This window comes from Carassius carassius, chromosome 31 (genome assembly GCF_963082965.1).
Source record: "Carassius carassius chromosome 31, fCarCar2.1, whole genome shotgun sequence".
NCBI classification, from domain to species: domain Eukaryota; kingdom Metazoa; phylum Chordata; class Actinopteri; order Cypriniformes; family Cyprinidae; genus Carassius; species Carassius carassius.
The window spans coordinates 4505759-4526959 of record NC_081785.1 but is presented as its reverse complement, the minus strand read 5'-3'; the positions used below and the strand labels follow the sequence as shown (position 1 = coordinate 4526959).

Sequence of the window (21201 nt, the reverse complement as noted above, 5' to 3'; positions counted from 1 at the left end):
AATGCTGAGAACGCGAGATGGTTTCCTTAGGGCACAGATGATTCACTTTCCTGAAGGAAATTAAATCTGAGCGAAATAGCATGCGGCACTCAGGTATACGATGCATACGCATGCGTAGTGCGGTGCTAAGCACTATTTGGCCAATAGGATTGGCGGGATGGTATAGGGCTTCAGACATTCGTCACACCGAGAGGTGTTCCCATACGGTGACGTCACCGCAGCATCGAGGTGACCTATGAAAGGGAACTGAAGATTGTAATAACAGATTTACATTTCAAAGAAAATTATGAGCTATCTTGGGTCTAAGGAACTAAAGATTATGTGCTTTAAATACAAAAGGCAATTTCTTTAGAAGATAATTTGCTGAATATTATCTTTTAATTGTAGATACAAATACTATTAAATATAACTTCATAAAGTTAGTGCGTCTTACTCTATGTGTGATGAACAGTAAAACCGACCTTAATTCACAAAGCAATGAGATTTTGAGACAGAATTAGTCATTTATTATACGTTTTACATACAGCACCTGAAAAGTAAAGCAGATTCATCCGTAAAGAAGGATGCTTTACGATGAGCTTCTGGAACTGGGTCTCGTTCCTAATCAGGACACCTGGAAGTGTCTGTTTCAGAGCAGCATCACTCAGCATGGACAGGAGGATAAGCTCTTTTCTGTTCTCTCATATATGAGAGCCGCTGATTCGTTGTGATTCAAACTATCAAAGCTTGGTTTGAGAGGTAAATGTAAAATATAAGAACGCAAACATATTCAAATATTGTCATTTTTATTTTATAAAATGTAAATACTGTTTACCTTTTTTTTTTTTTCTGTGCAGTTTACCGGATCAGAAATGGAGTGGGAAGCTCTCATACGTGGTCCCCAGGTACTCATTGCTATTTTCCGTTTTACAGTTTTTCTCGATTGGTTTGGCTCATTTCTTGAAACCGAGATGACATTCTCAAAATAACATGGACAAATCTCCAAGCCACCTTGCAATTGTTCACAACAGAATGTCATTTTTCATTGGTTTTATCAAATTGCAAATGCTTTAGTACATGTCTCAAGTGACTCTGTGCTTTTTTTCAAATGATTATGTACAAGTAGCTACAGTTAGCACAATGAGCCCACATTTAGCACATTTTCCAAATAAATAGATCTTGCTGATCTAAACTGATTAGTTGATTTTTCAGTGAAATGGTTACTCTCTCCAAAACATATCAGCATGGTTTCATTGTGTAAGTCATCATATGCACAATTGTCTGTTCAACTGTCAAAATTAGTCAAAGATATAATACCATGAAAGAATTTCTTGGAACATTTGATAAATTTATGACAGTACTTGACAATCAATCAGGTGAAATTAGAACTAACGAAGGAGCAGTTTCCCACATCTCAGATGACCAATTAAACAGTTTGTTTAGTTACCTGACAGGTGTTGTCTATGATTATGACTGCTGCCAAAAGTATATAGACAGAGCTTGGCCCGGGGCCAGTTTCATTTGCAGTGTGAACATGGAAGCACCTCGCCAAGTACAACAGCAACTTCCTGCTCGAGGAAGAAGAGGAAGAGGAGGAGTGAGAATGCGTGGAGGAATAGAGGGAAGAGGCCGAGGAGCACGGAGGCACCATGATGTCCCAGGTGAAATCCGGGCCACCCTTATTGACCACGTTATAAACCATCGCCTCACAATGGCAGAGGCAGCTCGCCGAGTGCAGCCTAATGTGCCTCGGTCTACAGTCTCCTCCATCATCCAAACCTTTCGCAGGGAAAACAGGTACAGAACTATTCTATTGAACTATTCAGTGTTGGTGTGTGTGTAGGCCTAGAGTACTGTAATATCTTCATGTGATGTTATATGATACTATAAAAATGACAAAGAAAAAAAAATGGAGAAAATACTGTGAATAGTATTCCAGTCACTGTGCAGTGCATCACACTATGGTACACACTTTAGTACCATAAAACAGCAGTACAATTACATTGGTAACTCATTTTGTAACAAATTTACAGTGTTGACCTTTGACTTGTATTTCTAGGATTGGACGACAGCCTCAAGTGGGTGGCAGAAGAAAACTTCTAAATGAACAACAAGAACGAGAAATATGCAACATGGTCATTGCAAATAATGCCATCACACTGAGACCGATTCGTAATGCAATCCTTCTAGACAATGTAATGTTCCAAAATATAAACTCTATCAGCATCTCCACAATAGACCGGGTATTGAAGAAACATCAGATGACCATGAAACAGATTTACAGGGTACCATTTGAGAGAAACTCTGACAGAGTGAAAGAGCTGCGGTACCAGTATGTGCATGTAAGTCAACTACTGGTTGTCTATCATTGTAACACTATTACAGTAAGACATGGTTACCACTTTTTTTTGTTTTGCTTTATCCTTTTTACCTTCAGAATCCAGCTTTGTGTGACTAGAGCATTTTGCCTAGAAATTGTCTTCAGTTTTTCACTCCCTCTTTTTACAGTACTTTAGATCCTCCCTGCAGTATCTGTCTCTATTTGACTGATTAGATTTATTTTTATTCTATTGTAGAGAATAATGGCATTAGAAGGCAACGAAACCTCTCACATCCTAGTGTTCGTTGATGAAGCTGGCTTCAACCTGGCCAAAGGTCGAAGGCGTGGCCGTAACATCATTGGCCACCGAGGCACTGTGGATGTCCCAGGCAAGCGAGGAGCAAATATAACAATGTGTGCCGCTATATCAGAAAGAGGTGTGGCCACACACATTCCCAGTTTAGGGCCCTACAATACACAAAAGCTCCTCAATTTTTTGGACCACCTTTATACTGATCTGATCCCGGAAAATGAGAGAGGTGAAGAAGGACCTCAGCTACCACATTATGTCATTGTGTGGGATAATGTGAACTTCCACCGTGGCCCACGCATCAGAACCTGGTTCACCACCCACCCCCGGATGCTAATGGAGTTTCTTCCACCTTACTCCCCTTTCCTAAATCCAATTGAGGAGTTTTTTTTTCAGCTTGGAGGTGGAGGGTGTATGAGCATCAGGCTCAAGACCAGAGGGCCCTGCTGCATGCAATGGATGCTGCATGTGAGGACATCACAGGGGATCAATGTAGGGGATGGTTGAGACATTCACGCCGTTTCTTCCCTCGCTGCATCGCAAGAGAAAATATCCGTTGCGATGTGGATGAGAATTTATGGCCTAACAGAGAGCAGCGCGTCGATGGCCATGAGGATGGTGGCCAGGAAAGAGAGGGTGACAATGGCGACCACTGAAAATATTACTGTACTATAGTTCTGAAACTTTATTTGCAGTATGGTAGGCTAGAGTTTTTTTTGTTTTTATTTTGTTTATAACTGTTCACATTTACAGAATCCTGTATATGTTTTCTTTTCACAGTATGTTCTCTAATGTTAACATTTCTTTGTACGAATAAAAATGTTTACAGTTTCCTTGAGTATGAGTGGTTTATTGGAGGCTGATTTTACTGTAAAATCTTTTAGTTTTATTCATAGTGGTATTCTGTTGCTAGACCTGTGCCTCAGTGACAAAACGTCTAAGCATTTTGACTTGCAGTGCTTAAACAATGCCAAAGGTATAATGCATTTTGGGGGCATTGACTATTTATATGAGAAGGATATTTAGTTTTGACACATGGATAAACTGTTTTGGGAGAGATATGAGCTTTTGTAGGGGATCCATGGTGTTGTGCTAAACCATCCAGGTTATTTTGACAAAAGCACTAAATGAATGCACATGTGCCAAGGCAATTGAGAAGGATCTGTGCTATTTTGACTGTACTGACCTTTTATATGGGAAATGAATCTGCTTTTGAAGCATGGAAGAAGAGTTTGGGGAAAGATATTTGATTTTGCTAGTGAGCTATAATGTTGAGCAGAACTGTAAGACTGTTTGGCCAAATGACCTTATGGTTTTGAGAATGTCATCTCGGTTTCAAGAAATGAGCCAAACCAATCGAGAAAAACTGTAATCAAATATATTGTCAATAAAAACTGTTCTTAATTAAATTATTGGTGTGGCAATATCTTGTGATTTAGTGGAGAGTGCAAGAACTGCAAGGCATCACTTGAATCCATTCAACTGACTGAGGAAGAGTATGGTGAGCTGAAGGACACCGTGATGAAGAAAGTGATAGAAGGAAGTGACATCTTCAAGAAAACCACCCCAGAGGTCTGTCTGTACATTTGAGCCGATAGATAGATAGATAGATAGATAGATAGATAGATAGATAGATAGATTTTTACACCAGTGTTGTTGAAGTTAACTATAGTTGAACATAAATATTAGAATAAAAACATAAACTTTAAAATAAGAAATGGCCTTGGCAACTAACTGAAATAAAGTATCTTAAATTCAAGTACTAAAATTACTAAAACTAAAATAAAAATAAATTTAAAAATAAATTTAAGCTAAATAGAAATATAAACAAAAAGAAATAAAATGACAAAAAAACATGCAAACGTTTCAGTCTCATAATTAATGGTGGGGGGGGGCAATAAATTATTTTAGTTGTGAAATATGTCTTAATTCATCAGATATTTTAATACATATGAATAGCATGTATTATTAGAATTTATTAGCATATTAAATTCTCATGAAAATCATGTTACACATAATATTAATGGTATGAAAATGGGTTTAATCTTTATGCAAGATATTTTTGATATTTTTCATTTTCTGCTGAAGTGTGTTTTTATGAAATTCACCTTTATGTAAAGGATGTGAAGAGGTCTAAGTTTAGCAAGGCCTTATATAGTTCCGTTTGACTCCACTAGATGGCGACAGTGTCCTATGCACCCTATATTCACTTTTCTACATGACAGAGTAAACATGTTAAGTGAAGTGACATTCAGCCAAGTATGGTGACCCATACTCAGAATTTGTGCTCTGCATTTAACCCATCCGAAATGCACACACACAGAGCAGTGAACACACACACACACACACTGTGAGCACACACCCGGAGCAGTGGGCAGCCATTTATGCTGCGGCGCCCGGGGAGCAGTTGGGGGTTCGATGCCTTGCTCAAGGGCACCTAAGTCGTGGTATTGAGGGTGGAGAGAGAACTGTACATGCACTCCACACACCTACAATTCCTGCCGGCCCAGGACTCGAACTCACAACCTTTCGATTGGGAGTCCGACTCTCTAACCATTAGGCCACGACTCCCCCCTTATACATGTAACATATGTTATAGATGTTAAACATGTTACTTAATTTTTGATGCTTTTAGATTACTTTCTCATTGAAAATGATAAAACAATAAGGACACATGGACTAAAAACTAAAGCTACATTTTGTGTTGCACCAAATAGGCTGCAGCCACTTGGGTAGCTTTCCAGAATTAGAAGATGTTCAATGCAGTTTTGATCTCCGTCATAAATGGAGTCTGCCCCTGAATTAGATGATGTTGTTGCTTTTTTCAGGCTGTTGGGTCTATAGATGTCAAAAGCATGTGATCCTGTCTAGTTTCCGCATTTAGATATGATGCAGGGGCTTTCCAACACATGTTCCTTCATGTGTCTGTCGGGTCCCTGGTTTAGAAAGCTCATGAATCCAGTCCAACCGAAGACACAAGGTCACAAGGCAACCAACTCCTCTGAAATTCCATTTCCCAGAGAGAACCGTCGTGTTTGTTTGCAAACACCGTTCTCACACATAGGAAAACCCATTCAGTTTCCAAGCACTGTCTCAGAAAGGGGCATTTTCACACAGTACATCTTGGAAAAACAAAGCACTCAGTATAGCCATAAACGATCGCTAATTTGGTCATGCACATGATTGATGCTGAGACATGTGTACTGCTTATGTGCCTTTAGCTGTTGTAAAATGCAACACAATGGGCTTTCACATTTCAGCCCTCAAAAGCCTCTCACATTATTGACCCTGGAAAGTCCCAGCCTGTCTGTCTGCATTGCTGCATGGGCTCCAGCCCCCCCGCCATCACTGCAGCAGTGCTTTATGAAGTGAAACCAGAGCAAGACGGTTAAAACACCCCCAGTCAAAACTCTGCAGAAGCATTTAACAACCCCTAGACAATCATTTTGCCTTTGAAGGAAAAAAATGTGCTTCTTTTAGGCGGTTAACGTGACATGCCAAGCAATGACAAGTGTGTCCTGCTTTGTGACATGCTATACTTTCAAATACTATATTTATATATATAAATATATAAATATGTATACTATATTTACAACTTTCAAATGTTTTAAATAACCACTTTAAAATCTTGCACAGTTATTATACATGACCTCACAGTAAGTCTGAGATTACATGGAATATTTGTACTTTTAAACATGAAAAAAAAAAAAATCATTAATCCACAATATATATGTAAGTTTCAAGTATTATTACAAAAAGAAAAAAAATATTATTTTAAAATAACCGTTTTCTAATTTAAGAACAGTATTTATTTGAAATATAATGTCATTTTGGTGCATATTTGCTGAATAAAAGTAATAATAAAAAAATAATTACTGACCAATGACAATGGTTGTGTACATGGAGTGAAAATTATGTATAATTTTTTAAAGTACAAATATTTCATGTCTGTGTTTATATATATATATGTGTGTGTGTGTGTGTGTGTGTGTGTGTGTGTGTGTGTGTGTGTGTGTGTGTGTTTAGATATAATCCTAAAACCTTTTTAATTCTTTAATTTGTCAGTGGAGTTTAAATGTGCCCAAGTCATACAGTTAATAGTCTACACAATTATTGTTATTAACACATTGAAAGATCCAAGTGAAATATTGTCATATAAACAATTTAGCAAAAAAAAGCTGCTTTTTTTAGCCTCCTTACATTCAGTGGCCTGGAGTTTTTCTTTAGGTCAACCTTGAGCTTGGGGGAGCCTGTTTTTCCCGTTTCAGAAACTTCAAGCTTGTAATAAGGAAAAGTACAGGACTTGCAGTCTGCTGACGGGGCAGGGTGTGCTTTACACGTACTCTAATTCATCTAATTTCTTTTGTTCTCTGTCAATTTGGCTGCCTTTAATTCTATTGGTATTTCATGCATGCTTTGAACAAAACTGAGCAGATTCTTTTGTTGATTTACCAAATGCTGTTATTTGTTTTAATGATTCAAGAAAAAGCTTGCAATTGTACATTGAGTTAATAAACACTCAAGGCTGAAGGAGCGTGTTTTGATTGTCATGGGCCATTGTGTATATTCCAAAACGAAAATGCTAGAATGTGATTACCATCACACCAGGATTAAACTTGTTTTGAATGTGCATATTCCCGACACACCCATTTTGTAGGTACACAGAGTTCTGCACGACCAGCTGGTACCACACACACGTGACCTCTCAACACCATCGGGGAATCCCCGGTGTTCCTGTTCCCACTCAACATAACCTCTCCCTTGCCAAGAGAGGATGCGGAACGAAACAAAAACAATAGAACTGCACTTACAGTTCTAGATCTTTGTCATCATCTTATTGCATACATTATCACATAGATAAAACCAAGATAAATTGAATGTTAGGATAAATTTTTAGTCCTATGCTGAGAGTGCTAACCCTACCCAATGTTGCAAGATTTTATAACAACTCTGAACAGCTCAACTCACAACTCACCAACACCCACCAAAACCAAAAAGGAATTCCCCAAATATCCAGCTCCCCTTCCCCCCTCTTGCTGTCCATGGCACTCACCCCTCCCCCAGTCATGCATCCTCTCACCCACAGACGTGCTGCTTAACACACACTTAACAGGATTTTTAGCTTGCAAAATAGCTGCATGCATTCTTTTTTGATGGCTTGTTTTCACATGTGGGTCACAATCTTCTGTTTTTGCATATTAGTGGAAATTGGAATTTTGGAAGGAAAAATTCTCACGCTTCAGGCAGAACTGAAAGCACCGGGTTCCAGCCACCTGACAGTCCAGGAATACATCTGGTTTTGACAAGATCAGCTTTGTGTGTATAAAACAGTGCATTGTGTATTAGTTGTTGGACTTTACTTCACCACATTGTTGTTGTGTCCTCAACTTTGAGGAAGAGCTTGCAGAGTTTACAGTTTGATCAAAACAATGCTTAAACTAAACTTCATTGATTAAATGTCTTTAATTTATTGGAGAATTTTAATTTTGGAAAAACTTACCTTGGTTGCATTTCAATGCAAATTTTTTTTTTCTTTACTCCAGTATATTTGTGAAGAAATGTATTACTGCTCATTATTTAAAATTGAATAAAATTTAAATAACAAGTGATGTCTGATTTGAGATGAATCATTCTTTTTGAATCTATTTGCCTGTTAAACTGGTTTATGGATTGCACCAAATGATTCATTTGTGAATTAGATAGATCTGGTTCATTGTTTAGTATTATTTATACACATAAGGTTTTTCTTCAAAGTTTTAAATACCATTCCAGTTTTTTTACTTCAGTTTGATGTTTAATTCAATGTCACTAGCCATTTCTTTATAATTATTTGTGTAATCTACAGCAATTTCTGAATGAAAATCATTTCAAAAAATAAAAATCGTACTATTTTTGTTTGTTTTAGTTATTTTTGTACTTTTTTTCATAAGTTGCCAAGGCGACATTTCTAGTTTTCATTTATATTTTTGATGCTTTCATATATATATTTACATTTACATTTTACATTTATTCATTTAGAAGACGCTTTATCCAAAGCGACTTACAAATGAGGACAGTGGAAGCAATAAAAAACAACAAAAAGAGCAATGATATATGTGCTATAACAAGTCTCAGTTAGGTTAACACAGTAGACGTAGCAAGGGCTTTTAAATAATATAATAAAAAAAGAAAACAGATAGAATAGAAAAAGAATAGATCAAGCTGGTGTTAGAGGTCTTGGGTTTTAAGCCGATTCTTGAAGATGGCTAAGGACTCAGTTGGGGAGGATTGAGTTGCGGAGGTCATTCCATCAGGAGGGAACATTTAATTTAAAAGTCCGTAAAAGTGACTTTGTGCTTCTTTGGGATGGCACAATCAAGCGACGTCCACTTGCAGAACGCAAGCTTCTAGAGGGCACATAAGTCTGAAGTAACAAATTTAGGTAAATGGGTGCAGAGCCAGTGGTAGTTTTGTAGGCAAACATCAATGCCTTGAATTTTATGCGAGCAGCTATTGGAAGCCAGTGCAAATTGATAAACAGAGGTGTGACGTGTATTCTTTTTGGCTCATTAAAAATTTATATTGCTGCCACGTTCTGGATTAATTGTAAAGGTTTGATAGAACAAGAGCTTGAACCAGGAGTTATGCAGCATGTTCCGAAAGAAAGGATCTAATCTTCTTGATGTTGAATAAGGGACCTAAATCTGCAGGATCGGACAGTTTTAGCAATGTGGTTTGAGAAAATCAGCTGATCATCAATCATAACTCCAAGGCTTCTGGCTGTTTTTGAAGGAGTTATGGTTGATGTGCCTAACTTGATGGTGAAATTGTGATGAAACGATGGGTTTGCTGGAACTACAAGCAGTTCTGTCTTGGCAAGGTTGAGTTGAAGGTGATGGTCCATCATCCAGCAAGAAATGTCTGATAGACAAGCTGAGATGCGAATAGCTACCGTCAGATCATCAGGATGGAATGAGAGGTAGAGTTGAGTGTCATCAGCATAGCAGTGGTATGAAAAGCCATGTTTCTGAATGACAGAACCTAATGATGCCATGTAGACAGAGAAGAGAAGTGGTCCAAGAACTGAGCCCTGAGGCACCCCAGTAGTTAGATGTTGTGACTTGGACACCTCACCCAGGGGCGCCCCCAAGGGGTGGCCAGGGGTGGCCGTGTAAACTCTGGCCACCCCTGCGGCCACCCCTAGGATTATTTACAGTGGGTCCTATTAATTTAAATGCAAAATGTAAATTCACAATAGTTTAAGAAGTGAAAAAAAAAGTGCAGCACCTGCTGCAGCCACAGTTTTGCGTCTCTGAGCACAGGGCCGGCCCGCGGCATAGGCGGTATAGGCAAATGCTAAGGGCGCCACTCATACATAGGGGCGCCAGAATGAGTGAACCAGTGAATTTTTATTTTTTTATTTTTTTTTTACATATATTTTTTTTTATAATAGGCTACTATTTAAAAACCATTAATTCGAAATACTACCAAATAAAGCAAAAAAAAAAAACGTCCGGCTATTCAATCTTCCCCTATCCATCGAGTGCTTGAAGTGCGTCAGAAACAGAGCGCGCGCGATCAGTTGTTGGTAATTTGTTGTGTAGCGTGCCCGACGCCGCATCCAATGTAGACAGCACTGCTTTTGTTAACACAAAGCTCGTAGAAACGGGCCTGGCAGCTCGCGCCAGTTCTAGACACGGTGAAAGTTTCCTGATTATGACGGAAGGCCGAATTTACATGACACATTATAAATGAGCATAGTCTGCGATAGATACAGTGCCAAAAAGAAGAGAAGAGGATAAAGACAGAGGTAAAGAGATGTAGTGAAAGAACAATTTATTGCATAGGAGTAAGATACTATAATTTCATGGCAGTTATTTTTACCTTAAACTTAATGTTAGCAGTTGTTCTGAGTTCTGAGTCCCCAGACTGTGATTTTGTACAATCATGTCAGTTTTAAGACGCATTTTTTATTATCACTTTTTTATTAATGTTTTACTCTACAGTTGTGCAGGGGATACAGTACAAGCCAAAAGTTTGGAAACATTACTATTTTTAATGTTTTTGAAAGAAGTTTCTTCTGCTCATCAAGCCTGCATTTATTTGATCAAAAATACAGAAAAAATGTAATATTGTGATATATTATTACAATTTAAAATAATTTGTTTTAAAGTATCATTTATTTCTGTGATGCAAAGCTGAATTTTCAGCATCATTACTCCATTCTTCAGTGTCACATGTGACATCCGGTCTATCACATGATCCTTTAGAAATCATTCTAATATTCTGTTTTATTATGAGTGTTGGAAACAGTTCTGCTGTAATGTGTGTGTATATATATATATATGCTAAATCATGAACACAATGACAGGGTGAAATGGGCTGTGATGCATGGGGCGCCAGGTAAAATCTTTCCTAGGGCAGCAAATTGGTCAGGGCCGGCCCTGTCTGAGCAACATTAAAGTGTTTCGTTCCTGAATGAATCAACCGTTTAAATGATTCGGTTCAATCGCAATGACTCACTTATTAACAGTGACTCGCTGCACCTATTGGCGGTTTTAATTTCACATTTAATGGAACCTTTTCATTTTTTAAATCATTTCAAACATCAGTTTTCAATGTTTTATCTTTAAAATATCAAAACATTATTTGTTCATTTGTAACTGCAGGTTAAAGTATTCCATGTTCCACGGAGCTGCATTAAACAGTGTGTAAAAACATCTAAATGGCACTTCAGATGCAGCTTCTGTTTTATCTACATTGCAAAGATCAATTTTGTTGATACTGATTGCATTTGCTTGGTAACAGCCCAAATGCAAGTATTTGACCTAAAATATGGTGCACACTTTTAGTAACAATGGTGTAAAGGTAAAAAAAAAAAAACTCAGGTGTCTGCACAATTAAAAATAAGATATCAGCACAATAACACTCAGCAAAATAGTGTAATTATCGTTATCGATAAAATCCTAGAACTCACAGAGATATAACTTTTTGTCTATATTGCAAACCCTTATTTTTTTTTCTTTATTTTAATGTGCCACCCCCAAAATTTACTGTGGCCTCATTTGGCCACCCCTGTTAAAATTTTCTGGGGGCGCCACTGACCTCACCTCTCCAAGATACTTTGAAGGACCTATCTGATAGGTACGACTCAAACCACTGAAGTGTGGTTCCTGAGATGCCCTTTGCCAGTAGGGTTGATAGGAGGATCTGGTGATTAACCATGTCAAAAGCAGCGGACAGATCAAGCAGAATAAGTACTGGAGATTTGGATTCCGCTCTTGCTAGTCTTAGAGCTTCAACAACTGAGAGCAAGGCAGTCTCAGTTGAATGTCCACTTCATAATATATATATATATATATATATATATATATATATATATATATATATACAGTGCTTAATCTGTAAATTGTGAGGTCCCGGAACAAAGCGGGGTAACGGATCCGGCATGTGATTACAGAAGGGAGAGGTAAAGGAACATTCGCGCAATCACATTGCTGGACCTGTTTACGTGATTTTAAGAGCGTGCATCAGTTGCATTTAGGGTCTGTAAGGTCATGAAAATGCCATGCGATTTTAAAACAACAATTTCCTGGCCTAAAAACGTTTTTTCAATGTAAATTCCTGCATTTATTCAACATAGCTTGTAGGTTTGAATAATAAAATAAATCCACACAAACAAGATTCAATCAGTCATTCGAAACCATAAACTCTCTCTGAGTGCGCTTCACATCAGCGCATCTTGTCTGCACTTCAGCGACCTGCTGCAAACTGTGATACAAGACTCACTCGCATATCGATCGGGACAGCTGACAGAACTGTCACTTGACTTGAATAATCGGGTAATTGTTGCATTGTCACAAAAATGTATAATTTATACACCTTTTAAGTATTTTAAGCCATTTGGTACTCGCGCGCTCCACATGCTGTATTAGGCTATGTGCCCTCGCAGTCACATCCAAAGCTCGCGCGTATCAAGCCGCCTCGCGAGTATTAGCCTATAAAAGAGTTATTTTTCGTAGTTTGTTGAGTTTAAGCAACCATATACACACAATATGATGTCTGATGGTTGTTGACAAATAAAACAGTTTAATGATACTCTCTACTAAAATAAAGGGGGGGGGGGGGTCAAATATTAAACACTGCGTCGTCAGTGTTTGTGTTGTATCGGACACGTGCAATTAACATTAGGCTATATGAAAAACAAGCTCAAATGGAGTTAACAAGGTCTTTGGCCGGCGAATGAGGAGATCTGTGTTTTGTCTGCATCTGAGGCAAGTGCAGCGCATTATATGCTATCATCACCTTATACAGGCTATATAACGTTTATTGTTGCTATATGGGCACTTGGTTTTTCTTGTTGTTTAGTAAACTTGGCCAATGTCTCATGATAAAGCGCTTATGCACAGGATATTCAAAACGTACAAAAGTATATTGGCTAGATGGCAAAAAACGTACTTCTCCAGTCTTCAAACACACAAAGACATAAGCCTTTACAGACATAGTGTTTGAGTAAAGGAAATGCTGTATTCAAACAGTTATTTGTTTACCCTTGCTTTGCGGATAAGCGGAGATCTGTCTCCTCCAGGCTGTGCGCGCGCGTCAATCTGAGTGGAGGCGGGGGAAGTGACAAGGTTTCGCAAGAGCTTGAGGATCCAATGGCGTAATGAAGTTTTACTGAAAAGCTCTTTTAAATACTTATCATTGGTTAAATATTTGTAAAACACTCTGATTTAAAATAATAATAACAAATTATAATAGAGATATGAATTTTGGTTAATTTTTCACGGCACATATCTGTCTGCCATACCAAAATGAGATCCGGCTTGTTCCGGCACAAATTAAGCCCTGTATATATATATATATATATATATATTTATTCATTTTAGTTTAAGAAGATGAAATCTTGCGTTAAGAACTCACTTAAAAACCTTCAGCTGATATTGAGTTTAAAATTATATATATATATTATTCATATATTTCCTAATGTATATATATTTTCTAAATCTATTGGCTTTTTTATGTATGGCTAGCACTTTTACTTACAAAATATTTCATCAGGGTATACATATATTAACTTAGTATTTGTGTACTTTGTTCACCTTTGGTGAGCTCTAGGCATGAGTGTGCATGACTTTGCAAACGCAATTTACTATGAAGCTAATAAATCAAAAGCCGTTTTCAGCTCTGCGTCCCAAGGACAGACAGGTGAGGGAGTGACTTGGCCCCAGTCCATCTGGAAATTCCCTTGTTTTGTTTACATGTTGTACCAGGGACAATTCGGGAGGCATTTCAACCTCTTGTTAAACGACAACAAAGAAGAAGGAAGTTCTAGCTTTTTTTGACTCTGCTATTCAAGGGGCCCTTATGCTTTTGTGTTATTCAGCTAAACATAACCTGATCACGCTTTTGAAGGTGAGCCAGGTGTGGTCAAGTTTAGTCTGAAGCTCTATCATATGCCTGTAACAAATGCCTAGATAAGATAAATTGGAAAAGTCAGTATTTTTTTTTTACTGTCCTGGGATGAATTCATAGAATCGGTAGACAATAAAGTTGTTTTTGTACAATGCTCTGACAGATAGTATTTTGAGTTCTTGGCCAGAAATTGTCAGACTATCTGTGAACACAACGCTTTATCTCATGGTTGCATGCTTTGCTCTTATACTTCCGGTACATTCATGACTGCACATAACTCTCTTAATCTCTCTTCGCTTAATCTGATATTTAGAGTTTCATGATTTTCAGACAGGATCTCTTACAATGATATATCTGTTTGCTATAAATGTCACTCACTCGTGATTTTCCAGAAACAATCTTGAGTTTAAAGGTGAAATGTGTATTTTTGGTCCCACTAGCATCACCGAATGGAAATGCAAAAATACTGATTGTTTATCTAACAGTCGATTACTCAGCTGTTATGTTATAAAGTTAAAATCTGGATGTAATCCTCCTCTGTTTTTATATATACTCTTATAGCATTTATTAATATTTTATTTACATTTTATTTTTATATTTTTTTTTTGTTATTATTATTGATATTTATTTTATTTTAGTATTTTAATTAGTATTTTATTAATTTTTAAACTTAGTTTTAAGTTTAGTAATTCAGCTTAAATTTACTTGTTTAAAGGTTATTAAATGTGCTTAGAATGTATTTATTTTAGTTTGTTGTCCAGGCAACATTTCTAATTTCCATTTAAGTGTAAGTTTGTCATCTAATATTTACATTTTATTTCTGTTATTTTAATGATTATTAATGGTTGTAGAAGTTAACAACAACAACAACACTGGTTTGATATTACGTCTGTCCATTCTGGTTCTGTTTTCAATTCGGTATAAAGGTTTTTGTTGTCCTCTTTGTCTTGTGCAACACCGGTTGCTTTTCTCTTGTGCAATGTGCTGCACAACACCAAAGTGAGGAACTGTATATAGAAGCCCCCATACATCCAGCAAACCATATGTTCCTCTTGTTGAAGAAATTGAAACTGTGAATAGTTTTAGCCTCAGAACAAACGAAATGGAAATATTGCAGTGTTTGTCTGTGTATCTAGATCACAACTATAAGCTGTATATAGTAATATGATTTAGAGATTAACCAATAATTTGTGTTCTGTACAGGAACTTAAAAACTTTAAGAGTTTTGTGAAGGAGAGACCCCCCTTTGATATTGTCATTGACGGCCTTAATGTAGCTAACATAACACCAAAGGCCACGCACTCTGAGACGGTGAGTTATTGGTAACTTCAATGCTTGTGCGTTCCAAAACAGGGCTGGTTTGTCTGTGACCTATTGAATCACTGATCAGGCTAGATGGTCAACCTACTCTGATTGAAAGCTCTAACGGTGGAAAAAAATAGGCATAATTGTGTTTGTTTACCTTTATGATTGAGTATTCAACTAGTTGGCATTCTAAAGTAAAAAAAAAATTAGTTCCACCAGGGGGTGATGCTAAGCCTGGTTGCTTTTAACACAGCAGAACAAGTTTAGGAAACAGCCCCAATTTCTCATAGTTTCCAACCTCAAAGACACCCCAAACCCATGAAACCTACAGTTACTCAAACAAAAAATTAGGGAAAGTTCAATGTCCATGTAACTTTACACAGAATGTGTTACACATCGGCCCACCTACGAGGTGGTGTCAGTCCCAGACAGAAGTGGTTTTACATTTGGTTATGATCCATAGTAATTAAAGGCTTTTCTTGCCAACAAATACCAACACCCACCCATCTCAGCTTCAACCACCCATTCATCAAAAAACAATGACTTTCAGTGACACAGGAGGACCATTTGAGACACATTAAAGGGACAGCTCACCCAAAATGTTTTATTCTGTCATCATTTACTCACCCTCCACTTGTTCCAAACCTATATGAGTTTCTTTCGTCTGTTGAACAAAAAAAAAATATTTTAAAGAATGTTAGTGACCAACAAATTGACGGTAGCCATTGACTTCCATAATATTTTTATCCATACTATAGAAGTCAATGGCTACCATCAACTGTTTGGTTACCAAGATTCTTCAAAATATCTTCTTTTGAAACACACAGGTTTGGAACAACGTGAGGGTAAGTACATTAAGAATTTTAATTTTTGGGTGAATTATCTAGATACTGATTTTCACAAGATTTCCATTTCAGTTGTTGACTTCTGAGTGGATTTTTGGATATCTGTTTTTTTCATCATTCTATAAGTCAGAAAATACTTTCAACGGCTAGAAAAAAAATCAATTTTCACCATGTTTTTAGAAATAAAATGTATAATTTAAATCAGGAGAATGATGCAGGAACAAATTCTTTGGTAAAAACCTTCATAATATACTGTAGATAGAAATAAAACTAGTAAGTTTGGTGTAAATAAGTGCTACTGAAGTGGAGATTTCTGGCTTGGTGCATAACTCCTTGGAGCCTTTAAACACAGTGTATTATACAGTCATTGAAATCTACAGGCATAAAAAAATAAGGTGCAATAAAATTAACACTGTGTATTTAACATGTTTTCTTTCCACTAGACTGAAAGAAGACAAGTTATGGAAGCAAAATATACTAAAATCAAAAACTAGAAACTTTTTTCCCGCAATGTCTTACTTCAACAGATATGAGAAGACCTAATACTCTTGACATTAAACCACAAATTATGATGGAACACAAACTCTTGACCTTCAGTCAGATCCTTTTTCTTTCTGCCCACTCATACTTGGTGTCCATCTGCATGTCACACATTATTAACACAGATGCAACCCATAGCAACTGAACATGGAGGCAGGGGATTTTACATTCATTTTGCTATGACTAACCATGTATTTAAAGTCAGACATGTGCATTTTGTGGTCAAGTTTATTTTTGGTGGCAACATTTACCCCACTTCCTCGCTAACTGGTACATTCATTGAAATGCTAGTATTAACCGGTTTTGTCTGCACACAGTCTGTGCAGGGTGTGAAAATGAAGGCCTAAGTGAACTTGTTGCCAAAGTAGGCCTATATGGTTTGTTTACAGGCTAAGTTATCAGACTGTATGCAAGAAAGTTACTGTAAATTTACAAAACTAACATGCTGGAAGGAAGTGCATCTCTTTAGAAATTCTTAAGCAAAGGAGACGGGAGGCAGATGTTAAGTTTGAATTGTGAGACATGGCACTATATTGTCTAGGGTGCTTTCCAGAGTAAAACAGCCCATCTGTGGCTCACCGTTCACTTCCTTATCATGAATTAGCAGAAAATGAACACACCTGCAATTCACATTTAGCACTTCCTCATGTCTGAAATAGCAAAATGAGGGATACAAGATAAACTGGAATTCACTGGGACTGACTTTGCATATTCAAACTGTAGATAACATTACGGTAATCTAAATTTGAGTAAGAAATATAATTAGAAGGTAAATACAGTTGGTAAAAAGCAGTTGGTTAATGCAATAAAAAATACAAAAAATTATACACGCGTGCATGTTTATGTATATATATTTGGAAAAAATTGAAAAAGCATGTGTATGTGTATATATACCATTATTATAACTAAACTAAGATATATACAGTTTAACTCTATTACATGTATTTTTACTAATTGCATCTTTTTTAATCAACTGGTTCCAAAGTGATTGTTAGTCGATGTATGAATTTTGTTTTTTGGAAAAGTAACCTTTATTTAAAATAATATTACTATATATTTTGTAATGAAATAATATTTTATGTATTTAATTTAACACTTAATATTAAAAAGAAAATTACTTAAAATTTAATTATTATTCTGAATAATTTTCTATAGCTTGTGTACTAATTGTGAAAAAAACAAATCTAAACAGTAACTCCTGTAAATAAGATTAATACAAACAAAAACCTACACACTATATTTAAAATAATTAGGCCTATCTCATGAATAGTTATGTATATGCAAGTATATGGGGTGTTAAATCTGAACATCTACATACAAAGAACGTTGGTTATTTTTAGCACATGGTTGTAACCTTTAATGTCTTCACTTTGTATGGTGGGTATTGGAAAAACAACTTCCTGTGTAATCAGGAAACCCCCCCCCCCCCCCCCCCCCTCATGGTTTGTGAGTGAGTGGGTGGTACAAAAGTAGGTTAAAACAATGTGAGCAAGAATAATTTCCCTCCAGATGACCTGCTAAAGTCCCAAATAAATCTGTAATGCCAAGGGAAATTCCTCCAAAAAAAAGTAATGAGCTACAGCTCACTTCATAGAGAACGTGCTGAATGAACTGAAGTCTCTCATTCATGATTCAAAAATTATGAATGACCTCGTTCATATTTAATATCTAATTAGAAATGGTAAAAGGTCACCGAGAGTGTGAATTATCTCTGCAGTTGCTGGCAGTCGTATCAGAGCTACAACAGCAGGGTCTGAACATACTGGTCCTTGGCAGAAAGCATGCTACAGCCTTCCTGGAACTGGGACAGACAAAACATGGTCAAAATCAAGCAGAAAGCCCACTGTTTCTTCACCGAGAACTTGTTAGTATGACCCCCCTTTCTTTAATCACGTACTGCACACACTGTTCCAAAACCTAGTGAGCTGCCTACACAGGATCATGGACACTAAGTTCCAAAACATTTGTGACATGATTATTCTGACTTTGTCAGTTAAATTCTGTGTTTTGTGGAGGCAACAATCCCATAATGCACTGCAACAAGCTCAGTAAGCAACTCATCCAGGATTGGTCTGCATGAAAATAGTTCAATCTAGAATATATTTTTATTTTAGTGTTCCTGTAGTTCAATTGGTAGAGCATTTAGCTATCAAGCGCAAGGTTGGGGGTTCGATTCCCTGGTAACACATGATAGGTAAAAATTGATAGCTTGAATGCACTGTGAGTCCCTTTGGATAAAAGCGTCTGCTAAATGGATACATTTAAATTGAATTTTAATTTAATTTTGAGTTAGAGTATCATATATTAGTTTAGCAGCATCTGTTAAAATTAACTTTGCATGTGTTACACTGTTCAGAAAAACATTTTCATGTAAAATGCTGACCATTTATCTGCTCAAAACTACAGTAGAAAGTCATATTGTGAAATATTATTTCAAAATAAAATAACTATTTTCTATTTGAATATATTTTAAAATGGAAATTACTTAACAAGAGAACAACAGTATACAAGTGCCATGTCAAGTCTCAGTTAGTCTAGTACAGAACACAGAGTCAGGTTGGTGTTTTTTTTTTAATAAGAATATGAAAGACAAGAAAAGAAAATAATTTTGCATCATTAACAACTGAACACCAATAATTGATAATATTCAGCATATTAGAATGATTTCTGAAGGATCATGTGACACTGCAGTAAAATATTACAACTAAAATATATTCAAACAGAAAACATATTTCACAATATGCTTCTACTGTTACTGTATTTTATTCTGTAGCTTGGTAAGCATAATAGACTTCTTTCAAAAACATTTAAAAAATCCTAACCTTTGAGACCAGTAGAGACTGTGTGTGTGTGTGTGTGTGTGTGTGTGTGTGTGTGTGTGTGTGTGTGTGTGTGTGTGTGTGTGTGTGTGTGTGTGTGTAAAATGATGTACAGACATGCTGCCTATATAGTTATCGTAGAGGCTACAATGTGTTATGTGACAGTTGCAAAATTCAAATGTGTTAGTGACGCATGTATCGATCACTTCCCTTCTCTGCATAAGTCAATTTAAACTCATAATGATTCCATTCACCTATCATGAATGGTATTTCTGATAGAGTGCACAGTTTTTTTCTTGGATGGCTGCCACAGATCTGAGGACGACCCGCTTTTGCTGTATGCTGCTTTGCACTCTGGCGTTCACTGCAACTTTCTTAGTCGTGATCTGATGAGAGATCACAAAGCCTGCTTGCCAGACAGTGCAACCAGACGCCTCTTCTTCAAGTGGCAACGTGGCCATCAATTGGTGATCAGTCATTACGTCCCAGGAAAAAGAGTTCGATTTCAGGTAGGTTTAGAAATGGAGAGATCTTTTGTAAACAAGATTACTCTTAAGGACTGAAACCCTCATTATGATGACTGTTGGCTTTGCTGTGTTTTTCAGAGGATCTCAGCTTATGACACCATCGTTCAGACATCTGACATTCCTTATGATGAGAATAGAGCAGATAGAGCCACATATGAAGTTCCCCAGAAATGGCTCTGCCTCACTCCAGGACATTGAGGCTGGAGTTACTACTACTGTGCTGGATGAGAAATGCCAAATAAATAATGCTTTGCAAAATGTCCAATTGTGTCACTTCTACCTCTTGTCTATATGTATATATTGACTGCTTCTTTTATAATCCTGTAAAAAAAAGGCCCAAATTTGTAAGGCACAAGGGGTATATCTAGAACTATAAGGCTGTGTGTCTAAAGCACATTTGCATAAATCTTTAATGTTCACTAGCACAGGTTAGCCATGTAGGTTTTAAGTCAATGGCAAACATTAAGGCAAGGTTCAGCTATATTATAAAGGCAGATTTTAACTGACAGTTTGTGTTTTCAGGTGTTTTTCATAAAATTAAATTATAAACCTTAATAGAATGTGCTCTTTGGTGCTCTTTACTTATTCGTTTTGGAAAGATCTACATATTATTTGTATGTAACTGTTTGTCCAAACACCACATGAATCACCAAAATAACCCCGTGTTTGTCTTCCCTACATCAGCAGACCTGAAAACACTCATAATATTGCTTTTATTTAAAGTGTTTGCTTGCATTATTGCTAGCACAAATTTGGAGTTTCTCGATTTTTACTATCTCTTTGGACAAATGCTTGTTTTGTATACCATTTCAAAGACTGACTGAACCAATTCTGCATTTGGAAACGGAAGGTTTACACTCCCTTATGAAAATACACTCATGATAGAAATTAACTACTCCATTAAGAGGCAATATTTGGATTTGGAAATGTATACCTTACCATAAAAAAATGTAATCAGTTAATTAACATTAATGTGAATAATTCGATTAAAATTTAATTACTTATAAAATTAAATATATGAATTGAGTAAAATTATAGTAAAACAATATAATGACCAGCTTTAAAAAAAATTTTTTTATTTTTTGCAGAAGGTTTGTATTATATAAGCATCAGCGAAATCCCAAAAACTTGAAGAGCTTTTTTACTGTGCTTCTCACGCATA

At 36.6% G+C, this 21201-nt stretch overlaps 1 pseudogene; it reads left to right on the top strand.

The window, feature by feature from the left end:
* The first annotated feature begins 563 nt into the window (after positions 1-563).
* On the top strand, positions 564-20304 carry LOC132111894 (mitochondrial ribonuclease P catalytic subunit-like; annotated as a pseudogene).
* The last annotated feature ends 897 nt before the right edge of the window (positions 20305-21201 follow it).